We start from the raw sequence: 19,029 nt of genomic DNA, 5'->3' as shown, positions 1-19,029 counted from the left end.
TGTCCTCCTACCTTATTTTCTATGCATAAGAATTAAACTAATTTGTCACCTACTGACTCTTTATATGATAATCAATACTTAAGAAGACACTGATGTAGAGTTTGTTAATCTTAAAGGGCCACTGTCACCCCCCTCCAGCCATTATAAACTAAAAGAGCCACTTGTGCAGCAGTAATGCTGCATTCTAACAAGGTGGCTCTTTTAGTTTTAGGTTCAAGTATACCCCAAATAAAGCGTTTTTATACTTAGCCACAATTCCTGTCTCTAGCCAGGGAGGCGGATCCTCACTCCCCAGCTTGGCCAGCTCCTCTGCCGTCACTCCAATCTTCCTGCGCTTTCGGCGCCGCCCCCTCAGCGCTGTTATCGTTTCAAAACCGGCGCCTGCGCTGTGTACTGGTGTCCTGCGCAGACGCAGTAAGCTCTGGCCGTCTGATGTCGCAGCCAGGCTTGCACACTGCGCCTGCGCGGGCATCGCGGCCAGCCACCTTTCGAATCCCCGGAAAACGTTTTCTCCAGTATATATTTGTTTCACCTATACAGAATATTCCATGTAATGGCTGATACCAGAGAACAAAAGACATCCACAGAACACCAGGATGGATCTGCTGCACAGCAAATAGGTGTAGGACCTGCGATGACGTCACTGCCATGTGATTGCCCTAATCACATGGCAGTGTGTTGTGGATTGGTGATTTAGGAGCGACATGCGACTAGCTCTGAGCAGGTGGTAACTATACTGACCGCAGTTCCTGATCTTAACACAACACTAGAAGTAGCCGTGGGATGTTCCTGTCACTCCATAGACACCTCGTCACAGCCTAAGAGCTAACTACCCCTAAAGGTAGAAACAGGAAAGCTATCTTGCCTCAGAGAAAACCCCCAAAGGATAGGACAGCCCCCCACAAATAATGACTGTGAGTGGAGAGGGAAATTACATACGTAGAATGAAACAAGATGTAGCAAAGGAGGCCACTTCTAGCTAGATAGATAGTACAGGACAGACACTGTGCGGTCAGTAATAAAAACTAGAAAAAGTCCACCGCAGAGAATGCAAAATCTCCACACCTGACTAAAGGTGTGGAGGGCAAAATCTGCTGCCCAGAGCTTCCAGCTTAGCTGAATAGATCCATACTGATAAGCTGGACAAATGAGAAAAACATAGAATATGCTGAACAATAAAGTCCACAACAAGTGGACTGCAAAAGGACAAGCAAGGACTTATCTTTGCTGAACAGGTCAGAGTGTCAGGGAAATCCAAAAGAGCCGTGACTCCAAGCAGGAACAATTGACAACTGGCATTGATTGAGGGCAAGGCCAGACTAAAATAGCCGAGCCAGAAAGATGATCAGTGGAAGCAGCTGCTGATGCTAAATCCAAGAAGCAGCCATACCACTCAAAACCACCGGAGGGAGCCCAAGAGCAGAACTCACAAAAGTGCCACTTACAGCCACCGGAGGGAGCCCAAGAGCGGAATTCACAACAGCAGTGACGTCATCGCAGGTCCTACAGCTATTTGCTGTGCAGCAGATCCATCCTGGTGTTCTGTGGATGTCTTTTGTTCTCTGGTATCAGCCATTACACGGAATATTCTGTATAGGTGGAACCTTTGGAATCCCCGCCCCGCACTGTGCATAATGCATAACACAGTGCGGGGCGGGGATTCCAAAGGTGGCTGGCCGCGATGCCCGCGCAGGCGCAGTGTGCAAGCCTGGCTGGGACATCAGATGGCCAGAGCTTACTGCGTCTGCGCAGGACACCAGTACACAGCGCAGGCGCCGGTTTTGAAACGATAACGGCGCTGAGGGGGCGGCACCGAAAGCGCAGGAAGATTGGAGTGACGGCAGAGGAGCTGGCCAAGCTGGGGAGTGAGGACCCGCCTCCCTGGCTAGAGACAGGAATTGTGGCTAAGTATAAAAACGCTTTATTTGGGGTATACTTGAACCTAAAACTAAAAGAGCCACCTTGTTAGAATGCAGCATTACTGCTGCACAAGGTGGCTCTTTTAGTTTATAACGGCTGGAGGGGGGTGACAGTGGCCCTTTAAAATCTTTCAATAAAAAAAATTATACTTACGTGATTTTCTTTACTCTGCTGCTGTGCTGGTAAAGCAGCAGAGAATCACTCTGAGGAGCCTAGTGTTTAGAATGGAGACGAAAGGACGGGAAGGTTAGAGAGTTTAGAAGACATGAACTAAAAAGGGAAATTCTTTTCTCTCATAATGGGACATATAGACATTTAAATATATTGGTTTCTTCCATTAAAAATATTCCATATAGTATAACGATATAAAGGGAAGACACAAAATGTATCTGCCCCTGATATAATGATAAGCAAAAGGAGAAAAATACAGAGCAATGATTTATTCAAACAAACTTCAATTCATTAAATAGTACATCAATATATATATCACAAATATCAATAGTAAATAGCTAAAACACAGGATGAATGCCCGAAAATGCTGATATCAACCCCCATCACCCACACTCCCCCAGATGTAATGCCGGTGTAAAGGCAAGTAAATAGGCCACTGTGCTCACCCCCTGAACTAGGGGTGTAAAAAACAGGAGAAGCACAATAGGTGCATGATAACACCTATAGAAACAGCCGAAGCCGCCCAAGTGGGGAACCACTATTAAAACCACATAATGTAAAGGTGGGAAAAGTGCCTACTCTGGGGGTGGGGAGACTGGCGGGGGATGAGCCCCAAAGTGTATCTGCCCCTGATATAATGAGCCTGAGTGCAACAACATGTCACATACAATAATGAGGGAAGAGTTTCCTTACTTTGGTATGCGGCTCCCTTTTTTATCATGCTCTTTTTTGCTGTTGGAGAAATAGAAGAAATGATCACAAATAAATACCTTGTAATGTAATAATCAAGAACAAATCCTTGTCTCATAGGGACACCGACAAACATAATGCATTACCTGTCTCATATACGTCACCACACGATTTAGATAGATGTCATTACTAATTAATATTATATTTTTAAATAATGTTACAATTAACATTATTATTAATAATAATACATTAATAGCTCATTGTATAAATATCAAATTCACATGCACTTGTAAGGGGACTGATCTTTTACCTGTTGTCACGATAATGTAAAAATGTCATAATGTAAGAGAGTTCTAGAAATTACCCTGTCACAGACACACATTGCAGTTTCGACCCACCTTTCTCCCCTTCTGCATTCGGTCATACAACAAACAAAGCCCTATGGCAGATACTGTGCAACTTGATACCAATGTGTGAGCAGTGTATGGCTTTTAAACTGCAGACAACTAATCCTGTAAAGCCCCTCGTTGCCCCTCCCCTTGCCCAAGGAATGTCTTTGTCTGGGGGCTCAAAAAATGTAAATAGGTGGAAAATGAGTGCATGTCATTACTTATCCCACTCAGTGATGTCACGACAAGAGGGCATATCTTTACCCCTGCTGAATTGGGGGAAGAGTTGGTCCAGGAAGCGAGCTAACAACAGCTCGGTAAAGCTGTGTTCATGCATCTGGATATATGTAAGCCCTTTCTCCTCCATAGTACACGGCCAGTCTCAAGCTGAAATGTTCTGAATGCTATTTAAATGTTCTCTTTTCAGTGTTAACCCTATTTTATTTGTAATGTACACATGATTTTGTCTTCTTTATAATATCTTTTATACTTTGCAAACACTGCCTACCTTTTTATGGAGTCAAATATATAATTTACTAGCTTGTCTCTCTCTGCTCTATAAACGAACTGTCGCTTCCTCTGAAGTAAATTACGCTACTGATTTGGGTTGGCTCCGGACCAGTTAACCCTTGTGGAATCGAAGCTGGTGGCAGCATACTTTGTTCTGTGCGATTGGGAATCTTTGTAGCGACGGCGGCATTGATAATTATTGTTCCCGCCTGTGTGGGAGTAGTTATAATGCCCTCGCTGCAGGATGCCCAATAGCCAGTGCATAGCAGGCAGCCTTTCTGGTGACTAATTACCCTAGGTGCAGGACCTAATCTGACCTGAGGGTAAGGGGGACGCCAGAGAGCTACAAGTTCCAAACTGGAACTGGGATATAGATAAATCCCCTTCAAAAGGAACCAGGGGCAACCAAACCACCGCGGTTTGTGACAAATTGGTGTGAGTAGTGGGGACAATAAAGGTATCCTACCCAGGATCCCTGACATGTTGTTGGGATCCGTGACACATTGTTGACAGCACAGGTGTGAAACGTGGCACCTGTGTAACTACCAGGACGAGTCATTGTATAATTTTGCATCTAGAAAACAGCATTTAGGAAATAAGGGCATGTCCATTTGTGGAAAGTGTTAAAATACCTACATGTTCCTGACTTTGCTGTTTTTTCTGTCAAAGCATTTTTGCCACCTTTGCCACCATTTACGTTTGCATCTGAAGAAAAATCCAAACAAACAAACAAATTGAGACACAGACAGTTCACATTATCATTCTGATCAGTCTATGAGGAAATCTAGGAAAGTAGAGAAAATAAGAAGCTCATTAACTGCACTGAAAGAATAATATTCTCAGAGTCAAGATGGTAGAATGTGAACAAAAAGGGCAAGATCTCAATATATGTAGCAAATGGATAACAATGTGCAAAAAACAAAATGGAGAATATATGACCAAATAAAGCAATAATATAAATCATGGCACGAGTGCACTGGCTTAGTAGCAGACCTATGCCCAGCTAGTGGAGGAGACAGAGGGTAGTAGGCGCTGTGCGCCCTTAGATGTTTGGGAGGGCACACGGAGGAGGTGCGAAGATGTAGGGAGAAGAGGAGGGAACCTCCGGCTCAGGTGAAGGCAGCTCAGGTAGGGCGTCATAGCTGGGGAGTGAGTGTTGTAAATGGCCTTGTAGTAACCCGAGAGCGTGCCGGACTGGAGATGTGGGATCAGTAGTGGTATCAGCGGGTCGGCTCTAGTAGACATTTGTTTTATTTTCTCACAGGTCAAATACAATTACACTGTATGTCTCCCTCCTCTGCGCCACCCACCAGCGCCTCTACCTTCATCTTTGCCAGTCATACCGGCCATTGGCAAAACTGTTTTCAGTGCGCCATGGCCACATTGGAGCGGCAGCACTGCTCAGACAAGACCAAGAGCTCAGAAAATTGTGCCCCCTATAATCCTGGAGTAGGAGACCCCTAAATCAGTATGCACAGCAATGTTTTCTATCCTCCTCAGTCTATACTCAGTGATAACAAGTCATTCATCAGATATTAATAAATATCTACAATCATATACAACCTGTGATATCTCTATACTCCATATCTCTGTACTTACAGCTCTGGCAAAAATGAACAGACCACTGCAAAATGTTCAGTTTGTCTGATTTTTCTCTTTATAGATATAAGTTTCAGTAAAATGTAAATTGTTGTTTTATTCTATAAACGTCTGACAACATGTCTCCAAATTTTCAAGCAATTAATTTTGTATTTTTTTTTTTTGAAAAGGAGAAATGGTCAAAACTAAAAAAAAACAAAAAACAGCGCTTTCAGACCTCAAATAATGCAAAGAAAACGAGTTCATAATCATTTACGAACAACAATACTAATGTTTTAACTCAGGAAGAGTTCAGACATCAATATTTTGTGGAATAACCATGCATTTTAATCACAGCTTTCATGCGTCTTGGCAGCTTTCCACCAGTCTGTCACGCTGCTTCTGGGTGACCTTATGCCACTCCTGGTACAATAATGTCAGCAGTTCTTTGTTTGATGGATTGTGACTATCCATCATCCTCCTGATTACATTCCAGAGGTTTTCAGTGGGGTTCAGGTCTGGAGATTGGGCGGCCATGACAGGGATTTGATGTGGTGGTCTCCTAATTTTTCCCAGAGCTGTACAGTCTGATGGTGTCTTTGCTATAGTCTTCCTCTCTTATTTGGAGCAATCCCTGCCCACCTCTTGCTCCTCTTCCTCACTGCTGAGCACATAACATTGATTACATGCAGTAATAAATCTCATAAATGAACATTATTGTAATCGCTCCTTTATAGGGAGTGTTACAGTGGGTTCATACAATGCAACAATGGTGCATTTACTGCTGTGCTGCTCCAAATCCAGAGGAAAACTTGCATTAAGGACAGACACATACCCTGTGATCACATTGTGTGAGCCCACCATAGTGCGGATAAATACGTCATTCATGACTAGGTGTAAGATGTTTCTGACAAATTCAGAATTTTACAGGACAGCGCACAGTACTGCACAGCTCCAGTAGTGGGCGCTTTTAAGCCTAAGAACGCTGTGTGTTATGTAGTTAATAGCGATACATCCTAGCGCATTGATGACATCACGCCGCAGGCACTAGGAGAGCGGGTGTACGACAGAGCACTACAGGGACCTTCTACTTCTCTGGCCAAAGAGGCTGCACAAGTACAAAGCCCAAGTCAGTCATCGTGAGCTTCAGGTGATTAAATGGGGACATTCAGGCACTGAATAGAAATTAATGGCGTCATTAAAGGGGCAATAAATGGCAAACTGACACAAAAATCAGTGCCTCTTAGTGTCCACTTACCATTTATCATTCTTTATTAATGCCCTTCTGTGCCCTTTGGGTGCTACATGAGCAATAAACTGGAACAGGTCAGCCTGAAGGACCAAAGGGGCAAATGGCACATAGGGGTCACTGATTTCTGTGCCCATATTCCATGTATTGCTCCTTTTGTGACCTTACGTTCATTATCTCATTTCTCCACAACTGAGATTCATTCACCCCATTAGAGGAAGAATTACAGCCATGTATATATATAGGGTGGGCCATCTATATGGATACACCTAAATAAAATGGGAATGGTTGGTGATATCAGCTTCCTGTTTGTGGCACATTAGTATATGGAAGAGGAGATATATATCTTGGTACCGTGCTAGTAGATAGAAAAATATTTAGAATTGAGAGTCCTCAGTGGTTGATACCTTTTAATGGCTAACTGAAAAGATGGTAACAAATTGCAAGCTTTCGAGACTACACAGGTCTGTTCATCAGGCAAAGACTAAAACAAATTCTGAAGAATCACATATTTATACACAACATAGCACAGAAAAACAAAACAAAAACAAAAAAACAAAACCATGGATAAGGTGACATGAAGCAGAATTACCATGGGTGATAAACAGTTATGTCCATAAATATTGGACCAGTTCTTAGATAAGAATGTTTTATTGTCCTCTGATTGGGGTCTGGTTCTGTTGTGATGACCCCTCATAGTCTGAGGGGCAAATTCCTTAGCTGATGTAAAAAGACATAAATCCATGCGACACATTCATTCCACCACTACAGTCAAAGGTCGTCATCAGTTTATATTCCCAGACTCTCCTGTCTTTCTGCGATTTGAAGTTACCTTTTAACACCAGTAATCTCATGTCCATAATGTTATGATTTGGGAGACAGAAATGTATTGCCACAGGTAGATCCATTCTTTTTTCTCTTATTGTGTGGCGGTGAGAATTCATTCTTGTTCTAAGCTTTTGCCCTGTCTCCCCCACATACAGACCCCCAGTTGGACATTTAGTACATATAATTAGGTACACCCCATTAGATGTGATGCAGCTGAATGTACCTGGGATCTTGTAGTCCTGATGTGAGTTGTGATCTTTATCTTGTCCGTGGTCATTATGAATGGACAGGTTTTACGTGTTTTCTGGTTGCAGGGAAAGGTTCCTGCAGCTGTTGGAGAGGACAGGGAGCTTCTGACAATGATGCTTCTTAGATTTGGGGGCTGCCTAAAACACAGTAGTGGGGGGTCTGGAAACATGGATTGTAAGCGGCATCTTTTTGTAGTAAAGGTTGTAATTTCCGGGCAGCTCCCCTTAGCACCTCCAGATTTGGATTGTAGGTAACTACTAGAGGCACCCGGTTATTTTCTTCTTTAGTTTTGTAATGTAGCAGGTGATTCCTTGATATTCTGGTGGCTCTTGTAATGTGGTTTTCAATTGTTCTTGGATGATAGCCCTGATTCAAAAAGGTCTTTCTGAGGCGACCAAGGTGTTCATCCCTGTCCATTGGGTTGGAACATACCGTATTTTTCGGACTACAAGACGCACTTTTTCCCCCCCCAAAAAGGGGGGAAAATGGGGGGTGCGTCTAATAGTCGCAATGCAGGCTTACCGTGGCGGCAGAGGTATGGTGGCAGAGGTGCGGTGGCAGAGGTGCGCCGGCAGACGTGCGGGGATGAGGAGGCGCAGTGAGCGGGGTCCCTTTGCCCGGTGAGGTGATGCAGCAGCCCGGTAAGCAGCAGAGCCGGGTGAATCCTGTTGTTAGCGGTGGTGGCGGCCATCTTCCGGAGGCCGCGCGTGCGCAGATGGAGCGCTCTGCTTCCCGGGGCTTCAGGAAAATGGCCGCCGCGATCTCCATCTGCGCACGCGCGGCCTCCCGCGGCCATTTTCCTGAAGCCCCGGGAAGCAGAGCGCTTCATCTGTGCACCCGCGGCCTCGGGAAGATGGCCGCCACCACCGCTAACAACATATCTCTGCATATGTCCGTTATGCCCCCGGAGTGGTCGAGGTGCCAGTGAGTGACGATTATTTCTTGGATGGCAGTGCTGGAGTCCTGCAGGACTTGCTTCAGAGTGTTGATATATTCTGGTACTGATGGCTCTCCTGTGTCTATGAGAATCCTCCTCCGGCCGGTGCCCAACAGGTATGTGTTAGTGCCCTGTAAGGTCATGGGCCCCGGGTTACATCCCAGCACACGGATCACCTGGGAGGACAAGTGCTCTATACGGGGCAGAAACGACTGCGCCATCCCGGATTCCAATATGGCCCTGCACTTTCCCCTTCTGACGTCAGAACATCACGTGACAAGTAAGGTCACATGGTGCAGCATGCTTGCGAGAAGAGGAGCTAACAACAGTATTCACCCGGCTCTGCTGCTTACCGGGCTGCTGCATCACCTCACCAGGGAAAGGGACCCCTCTGATGCCATACCTCTCACTGCGCCTCCTCATCCCAGGACCTCCTCATCCCAGGACCTCCTCATCCCAGGACCTCCTCATCCCAGGACCTCCTCATCCCAGCACCTCCTCATCCCAGCACCTCCTCATCCCAGCACCTCCTCATCCCAGCACCTCTGCCGGTAACCACTGCTGCAGCCCTCCCATGGACACCAGGCCGTGGCGTCGCCCACCTAAGCAGGAAGGGACCCTGCTCAGGTGCACGCCGTACCGCATCACCCCACCTCTGCTGACACCATGCCTCCTGTGACCCTGCTCTGCCACCGCCAGCCCTCAGGTAAGATACTGGAAATTCGGACAATAAGACGGACCCCCATCTTATAAAAAATCTTTTTTTCTGCAATTTTCACCCCAAATTTGGGGTGCGCCTTATGGTCCGGTGCATCTTATAGTCCGAAAAATACGGTATATGATTGTATCTGATGGCTTGGCTGTAGACAATGGAGTTTTTTATGTCCAAAATGAAAGAAAAAAGGAACGCACTTACCCCTGTTCAAGATTTGTTCACTTTATTCGGACATACTTAAAAAACAGATTGCAGGGAGGGATAGAAGCAGCTCCGGACAACGGCTGTTTCGTGCGTTTTTTGGAAAACGCACCCCCAGTTTGATATAGGTAAATGGAGCTTCTGTAACCATCACAGTGTGAAGTGGTTAACAAAATTAACGGATTACATTCAGTTGGCAGTGCGGATTTGTGTGTTTCTTGCTTTTGGAGTTTTTTATGTGTTTTGGATGGAAACTGTCCCATTTAAGGTATGTTGGACGGTCGATTGGCTTCTGATACAGGGATGTCTCTATTTCATTGTTCTGCAGCTTAACCCTTTCGCGACATGCGCCGTACATGTACTGCGCATGCCGTGCCTCCCCCTTTGATGTGGGCTCCGGCGCTGAGCGCACATCAAAGTCGCGACATGTCAGCTGTTTTGTACAGCTGACATGTGCGTGCAATAGCGGCAGGTGAAATCGCTATTCACCCGCCGCTATTAACCTGTTAAATGCCGCTGTCAAACGCAGACAGCGGCATTTAACTACCGCATCCGGCCGGGCGGCCGGAAATGACGTCATCGCCGACTCCGTCACATGATCATGTGTCAGGATGGTAACCATAGAGGTCCTTGAGACCTCTATGGTTACTGATGCCCCTGTGGTCGGCGCTCACAGCACACCTGCATTTCAGCTACATAGGAGCGATCTGATGATCGCTGCCATGTAGCTGAGCCAATCGAGTTGTGCCAGCTTCTAGCCTCCCATGGAGGCTATTGAAGCATGGCACAGGTAAAAAAAAAATGTTTAAAAATATGAAAAAAATGTATAAAACATAAGTTTAAATCACCCCCCTTTCGCCCCATCCTAAATAAAACAATAAAAAAAATATCAAACCTACACGTATTTGGTATCGCCACGTTCAGATTCGCCCGATCTATCAATAAAAAAAAAGCATTAACCTGATCGCTAAACAGCGTAGCGAGAAAAAAATTCAAAACGCCAGAATTACGTTTTTTTGGTCGCCGCGACATTGCATTAAAATGCAATAACGGGCAATCAAAAGAACGTATCTGCACAAAAGTGATATTATTAAAAACGCCAGCTCGGCACGCAAAAAATAAGCCCTCACCCGACCCCAGATCACGAAAAATGGAGACGCTACGGGTATCGGAAAATGGCCCTTTTTTTTTTTTTTTTTTTTTTTTTAAGCAAAGTTTTGAATTTTTTTTCACCACTTGGATAAAAAATAACCTAGACATGTTAGGTGTCTATGAACTCGTAATGACCTGGAGAATCATAACGGCAGGTCAGTTTTAGCATTTAGTGAACCTAGCAAAAAAGCCAAACAAAAAACAAGTGTGGGATTGCAGTTTTTTTGCAATTTCACCGCACTTGGATTTTTTTTCCCGTTTTCTAGTAAAAAACATGGTAAAACCAATGGTGTCGTTCAAAAGTACAACTCGTCCCGCAAAAAATAAGCCCTCACATGGCCATATTTACGGAAAAATTAAAAAGTTATGGCTCTGGGAAGGAGGGGAGTGAAAAACGAAAATGCAAAAACGAAAAAGGGCCGCGACTTGAAGGGGTTAATAATAGTGTCCAAAAAGTTAATCTCAGTGCAGGAGTAGTTGAGTGTCAAGTTGATGGTGGGATGAAATTGATTAAACTGTTCATGGAATGTCTTTAGCTGTGGCTCAGACTCCGTCCAGATGATTAAAATGTCATCAATGTAGCGGTAGTAGGCCAGAGGCCTGATGGGACATGAGGACAAAAAGTCACTTTCAAGTTGGCCATGAAAAGATTTGCATACTGTGGGGCCATTTTACTTCCCATTGCTGTATCAGTCTCCTGTAGGCACTGTAGATCTTCTTGTCAAATTCAAAGTAATTGTAGGTGAGGATGAATTTTATAAGTTTCACCACAGAATTTGCATCAGTCCCTGTGTTTTCCAGGAAGAGTTTGCAGGCATTTAGTCCATCCTGATGTGGGATATTGGAGTATAAAGATTGCACATCCATGGTGGCCAGGATGGTTCCTTCTGGTAGAGGACCTATTGCTGATAGTTTATTCAGTAGGTCAGTTGTGTCCTGAATGTAGCTGGGTGTGTCCTTTACCAGGGGTTTAAGAACACCCTCTACCCATCCAGATACCTGCTCAGTAAGGTGCCCACGCATGAAATAATTGGTCTTCCTGGGTTTCCAGATTTGTGGATTTTGGGAGCATGTAGAATGTCCCTGTTCTTGGGCTTTCTGGTATCAAGTCATCGGATCTTATGGATTCGTCGGGCAGACAAGATACTAACTTGTTTAGTTCCTTGTAATAGTCCTGTGTAGGATCCGACTCCAATGTTTTGTAGTAGCGTGTGTCCATAAGTCGTCTGTTTGCTTCCTTCATATAGTCTGATGTGTTCATCAGGACTATTGCACCTCCCTTGTCAGCAGGTTTGATGATGATTTCCAGGTACAGACTGGGGACGAAATTCAGCCCTGGCATTTGAAATCACACAGGCCCATGGTGTCACCGTCCCCAATAACCAGATGGGATATATAACTAATATTACCCTGGATGAGGGAAAGGAAGCTTTACTACAAGACTAATATTTGTAATGATACCCACGGCATGCTGAGGTATGTGACAGAGTGATCGGCTTTGTGCTCCGTCACAACTGTTAACAGTATGGGTGTCTTGAGAACATTGATTCTGTTAACAACGTAGCACACAAGGCAGCCCACAACCAGACAGGCCCTTCTGGCATTTGCCAAATGGCCAGTCCGGCCCTGATGATTTCTTTGCTGGTTTTCAGAGACTGTATGGCCTTTCTCTCCTGGGCACTGATGTTGGATGCTTGTCTCCTGTTAGTATCTATGATGATGGATTTTATCACATGTCTGAAGTAGTCTATATATTTATCCAAATGAGGGTTGCGTCCCGGTGGAGGTGTCCAGTCTGACTTCTTCTTTGTTGTTAGGATCCCTTTTCCTTCAGTCCAGGTGGGTTCTGAATCTTCTGTATCATTGAAATATTCCCTCAGGCGCGGTCTCCTGAAAAAATGTTCCATATCACTGCAGAGTTCAGTTTTATCCAGGGCCTTAGTAGGACAAAATGAGAATCCTCTGGAAAGCACGGCCAGCTCCACTTTGTCGGGTTTATAACCTGAGAGATTAATGACACAGTTAGAGGCTTTTGTGTCTGGAATGGAGTGGTTGTCCAAGTTGTCAGGTTTTGGCTTTGTTTTGTATCTGTTTGCATAGAGTCCTGAATTGAGGCGCAATCTGTGCAGTTTCTTTTCCTTGTTATGAATCAGAAGGTCCCTTAGTTTGTTGTAGTATTGTTGTGCATAAATATGTGATTCTTCAGAATTTGTTTTAGTCTATGCCTGATGAAGAGACCTGTGTAGTCTCGAAAGCTTGCAATTTGTTACCATCTTTTCAGTCAGCCATTAAAAGGTATCAACCACTGAGGACTCTCAATTCTAAATATTTTTCTATATGGGAGGGGGAAACTTTTCAAGATGGGTTTTGACCATGGCGGCCATTTTGAATTCAGCCATTTTGGATCCAACTTTATTTTTTTAATGGGAAGAGGGTCATGTGACACATCAACCTTATTGAGAATTTCACAAGAAAAACAATGGTGTGCTTGGCTTTAACGTAACTTTATTCTTTCATGAGATATTTACAAGTTTATGACCACTTATAAAATGTGTTCAAAGTGCTACCCATTGTGTTGGATTGTCAATGCAGCCCTCTTCTCCCACTCTTGACACACTGAGAGCAACACCGCAGAAGAAATGCTAGTCTAAGGGGGTCAGATTCCTTGTAGGAATGCTCGGACCTGACACCCATAATGTGGTGGTCACCATCTTGCTGGAAAAACTCACGGAATCTGCCATCTTCACTGCATAAAGAGAGCAACACATCATCATGTAGCAATTTCAGATATCCAGTGGCGTTGAGGTTTCCATTGATGAAGAATGGCCCCACTATCTTTGGACCCCATATATCACACCATACTATCAATTATGGGCGTCAGGTCCGAACATTCCTACATGAATAGTTTTCTGGAAAGTGGATTGGTTGTAGTGGGCCAGTTGAATGGCCACCAAGGTCTCCCGATCTGACCTCCTTAGACTTTTATCTTTGAGTCATCTGAAGGCAATTGTCTATGCTGTGAAGATACGAGATGTGCAGCATCTGAAACATCAGACACTGGAAGCCTGCGCTAGCATTTCTTCTGTGGTGTTGCTATCACTGGACCATGTGTTCTTGGGGTATGTGCACACGTCAGGATTTCTTGCAGAAATTTCCTGAAGAAAACCGGAAATTTTCTGCAAGAAATCCGCATTTTTTTTTTTTGCGTTTTTTCCCGTTTTTTTCACGTTTATTTAAGCATTTTGCAAGCGTAATTAGCTTGCAGAATGCTAAAGTTTTCCAAGCGATCTGTAGCATCGCTTGGAAAACTGATTGATAGGTTGGTCACACTTGTCAAACAGTGTTTGACAAGTGTGACCAACTTTTTACTATAGATGCTGCCTATGCAGCATCAACAGTAAAAGATGTTTAAAAATAATAAAAAAAAATAGTTATACTCACCTGCAGACAGCCGATCTCGTCAGCGGCTTCCGTTCCTATAGATGGTGTGTGTGTGCAGGACCTTCCGTGACGTCGCGGTCATGTGACCGCGACGTCATCGCGGTCATGTGACCGCAACGTCATCGCGGTCATGTGACCGCAACGTCACGGAAGGTCCTTCACACACACACCATCTATAGGAACGGAAGCGGCCACATGCACCGATAAGAGGCGGGAAGACTCCGGGGGTGAGTATATCACGATTTTTTATTTTAATTCTTTTTTTTTTTTTTTTACCAATTATATGGTGCCCAATCCGTGGAGGAGAGTCTCCTCTCCTCCACCCTGGGTACCAACCGCACATGATCTGCTTACTTCCCGCATCGTGGGCACAGCCACATGCGGAAAGTATGCAGATCAATGCACTCCTAGGTGTGCGGAATCCCCGCAATTCCGCAAATTTAATGAACATGTTGCTTTTTTTTCCACGATGCAATTTTTTCGCAGAAGAAATGCGGAATACACTTTAAATAATGGGAGGCATATGTAAGCGTTTTTTTTGCGTTTTTATCACGTTTTTATAGCGAAAAATACTGAACGTGTGCACATGGCCTCAATACGGCATCCAAAGCGCCTGAAATAAAACCATACAGCTCTGGTTAGAAGAAATGATGCTTAGGAAGCCTACGGATAAAGTCCTCTGCCTGTATACAGCTGCTATAGATGGATCCTTGAGTATCTTTTTCCGGGAGACTCGGGGATGTTCTGGGAGTGTTGGCGAGAAAGTTTTAACCTCACTATCTCTCTACTTACGATTCCTTGTCCTCACTGCTCTCTGCTTCCTCCACTTCCTCCACTTCCTCCTCTTCCTCCTCTTCCTCACTATTGGATATATAACAGACTCTGTTTAGCAACTCTCATAAACTACCAGTGTTACAATCACTTATTTTATACAATATATTTTTCTCAAAAATTTACAGTTTTGATTCCATGGTCGATGTTATCCTCCAGTTGCCAACCAGTGGCAGAATGAAGGCTGAAATTTATGGTGGACTGTGTATGGAGGACATAAATGGTTTCATGAACCTCCCAGGTAAGATCCATGAAAATAGCTCTAAGAAAAAGTGTCAGGGCCTCTCACAGCAACCAATCAGATCATTGCTCTTATTTTAACCCCTTAATCCCATATGACCTACTAACCCATCAAGGTGACCTGGGACTTAATTTCCAGTGACGGGATAGTACGTCATATGCGATCGGCCGCGCTCACGGGGGGAGCGCGGCCGGGTGTCAGCTGACTATCGCAGCTGACATCCGGTACTATGTGCCAGGAGCGGTCACGGACCGCTCCTGGCACATTAACCCCCGGGGCACACTGCGATCAAACATGATCGCAGCATTGCGGGGGCATAGGGAAGCATCGTGCAGGGAGGGGGCTCCCTACGGGCTTCCCTGAGACGATCGGTACAAGGCGATGTACTCACCTTGTACCGAGCGTCTCCTCCCTGCAGGCCCCGGATCCAAAATGGCCACGGGGCTACTACCGGGTCCTGCAGGGAGGTGGCTTACAAGCGCCTGCTCAGAGCACACAGTGCTCTGCAAAGTGTCAGATCAGCGATCTGTCACTATAAAGTGATGTCCTCCCCCTGGGACAATGTGATAATGTAAAAAAAAAAAAAATGTTCACATGTGTGTAAAAAATAATAAAATAAATTCCTAAATAAAGAAAACATCTATATATTGTTCCCATAAATACATTTCTTTATCTAAATAAAAAAATCAAACAATAAAAGTACACATATTTAGTATCACCGCGTCCGTAACGACCCAACCTATAAAACTGTCCCACTAGTTAACCCCTTCAGTGAACACCGTAAAAAAAAAAAAAAAAAAAAAGGCACAAAACACTGCTTTATTATCATACCACAGAACAAAAAGTGGAATAACACGCGATCAAAAGGACGGATATAAATAAACATGGTACCGCTGAAAACGTCATCTTGTCTTGCAAAAAAATGAGCCGCCATACAGCATCATCAGCGAAAAAGTAAAAAAGCTATAGTCCTCAGAATAAAGCGATGCAAAAATAATTATTTTTTCTATAAAATAGTTTATCGTATAAAAGCGCCAATACATTAAAAAAAATATATAAATGAGGTATCGCTGTAATCGCACCGACCCGAAGAATAAAACTGCTTTATCAATTTTACCAAACATGGAACGGTATAAACGCCCCCCACAAAAGAAATTCATGAATAGCTGGTTTTTGGTCATTCTGCCTCACAAAAATCGGACTAAAAAGCGATCAAAAAATGTCACATGCCCAAAAATTTTACCAATAAAAACGTCAACTCGTCCCGCAAAAAACAAGATCTCACATGACTCTGTGGACCAAAATATGGAAAAATTATAGCTCTCAAAATGCGGAGACACACAAACTATTTTTTTGCAATTAAAAGCGTCTTTTTGTGTGTGACAGCTGCCAATCATAAAAATCCACTAAAAAAAGGCTATAAAAGTAAATCAAACCCCCCTTCATCACCCCCTTAGTTAGGGAAAAATAATAAAATAAAAAAAATGTATTTCCATTATCCCATTAGGGTTAGGGTTGGGGATAGGGTTGGGGATAGGGTTAGGGCTACAGTTAGGGTCGGGGCTAAAGTTAGGGTTAGGGCTGGGGCTAAAGTTAGGGTTAGGGGTGTGTTGGAGTTAGGGGTGTAGTTAGTGTTTGGGATTAAGGGTGTGTTGGGGTTAGGGTTGTGGTTGGGATTAGGGTTAGGGGTGTGTTTGGGTTAGGGTTTCAGTTACAATTGGGGGTTTCCACTGTTTAGGCACATCAGGGCTCTCCAAACGCGACATGGCGTCCAATCTCAATTCCAGCCAATTCTGCGTTGAAAAAGTAAAACAGTGCTCCTTCCCTTCCGAGCTCTCCCGTGCGCCCAAACAGGGATTTACCACAACATATGGTTATCAGCGTACTCAGGACAAATTGGACAACAACTTTTGGGGTCCAATTTCTCTTGTTACCCTTGGGAAAATAAAAATTTGCGGGGCTAAAAAAACATTTTTGAGGGAAAAAATGTTTTTCTATTTTCACGGCTCTGCGTTATAAACTGTAGTGAAAGTTCTCACAACACATCTAGATAAGTTCCTTGGGTGGTCTAGTTTCCAATATGGGGTCAATTGTGGGGGGTTTCTACTGTTTGGGTACATCAGGGACTCTGCAAATGCAACGTGACGCCTGCAGACCAATCCATCTAAGTCTGCATTCCAAATGGCGCTCATTCCCTTTCGAGCTCTGTCATGCGCCTAAACGGTGGTTCCCCCCACATATGGGGTATCGGCATACTCAGGAGAAATTGGACCCCAAACGTTGTTGTCCAATTTGTCCTGTTACCCTTGGGAAAATACAAAACTGGGGGCTAAAAAATAATTTTTGTTGAAAAAAATATGATTTTTTATTTTCACGACTCTGCGTTATAAACTGCAGTGAAACACTTGGGGGTTCAAAGTTCTCACAACACATCTAGATAAGTTCCTTGGGGGGTCTAGTTTCCAATATGGGGTCACTTGTGGGGGGTTTCTACTGTTTAGGTACATCAGGGGCTCTGCAAATGTAACGTGACGCCTGCAGACCAATCCATCTAAGTCTGCATTCCATATGGCGCCCTTTCCCTTCCGAGCTCTGCTATGCGCCCAAACGATGGTCCCCCCCCCACACACACACATATAGGGTATTCGCGTACTCAGGACAAATTGGACAACAACTTTTAGGGTCCAATTTCTCCTGTTACCCTTGGGAAAATACAAAACTGGGGGCTAAAAAAAAAATTTTGTGGCAAAAAAAAGAATTTTTATTTTCACAGCTCTGCGTTATAAACTGTAGTGAAACACTTGGAGGTTCAAAGCTCTCACAACACATCTAGATAAGTTCCTTAGGGTGTCTACTTTCCAAAATAGTGTCACTTGTGGGAGGTTTCAATGTTTAGGCACATCAGGGGCTCTCCAAACGCAGCATGGTGTCCCATCTCAATTCCAGTCAATTTTGCATTGAAAAGTCAAACGGCGTTCCTTCCCTTTCGAGCTCTTCCATGCGCCCAAACAGTGGTTTACCCCCACATATGGAGTATCAGCATACTCAGGACAAATTGCACAACAACTTTTGGGGTACAATTTCTTCTGGTACCCTGGGGAAAATAAAAAATTGGGCACGAAAACTTCATTTTTGTGAAAAAATATTATTTTTTATTCTTACGGCTCTACATTATAAACTTCTGTGAAGCACTTGGTGGGTCAAAGTGCTCACCACACATCTACATAAGTTCCTTAGGGGGTCTACTTTCCAAAATGGTGTCACTTGTGGGGGGTTTCATTGTTTAGGCACATCAGTGGCTCTCCAAACGCAGCATGGCGTCCCATCTCAATTCCTGTCAATTTTGCATTGAAAAGTCAAATAGCGCTCCTTCCCTTCTGAGCTCTGCCATGCACCCAAATAGTGGTTTACCCCCACATATGGGGTATCGGCGTTCTCAGGACAAATTGTAAAACATGTTTTGGAGTCCATTTTCTCCTGTTACCCTTGGTAAAATAAAACAAATTGGAGCTGAAGTAAATTTTTGGTGAAAAAAAGTTAAATGTTCATTCTTTTTTTAAACATTCCAAAAATTCCTGTGAAACACCTGAAGGGTTAATAAACTTCTTGAATGTGGTTTTGAGCACCTTGAGGGGTGCAGTTTTTAGAATGGTGTCACACTTGGTTATTTTCTATCATATAGACTGCTCAAAATGACTTCAAATGTAATGTGGTCCCTAAAAAAAATGAGAAATTGCTGGTCAATTTTTAACCCTTATAACTCCCTAACAGAAAATAAATTTGGTTCCAAAATTGTGCTGATGTAAAGTAGACATGTGGGAAATGTTACATATTAAGTATTTTGTGTGACATATCTCTGTGATTTAAGGGCATAAAAATTAAAAGTTGGAAAATTGCAAAATTTTCAAAATTTTCACCAAATTTCCG

The sequence above is a fragment of the Ranitomeya variabilis genome, chromosome 6 (genome assembly GCF_051348905.1).
Source record: "Ranitomeya variabilis isolate aRanVar5 chromosome 6, aRanVar5.hap1, whole genome shotgun sequence".
Taxonomy (NCBI): Eukaryota; Metazoa; Chordata; class Amphibia; order Anura; family Dendrobatidae; genus Ranitomeya; species Ranitomeya variabilis.
The sequence above is the reverse complement of the archived record's forward strand: the minus strand, read 5'-3'. Positions refer to the sequence as shown.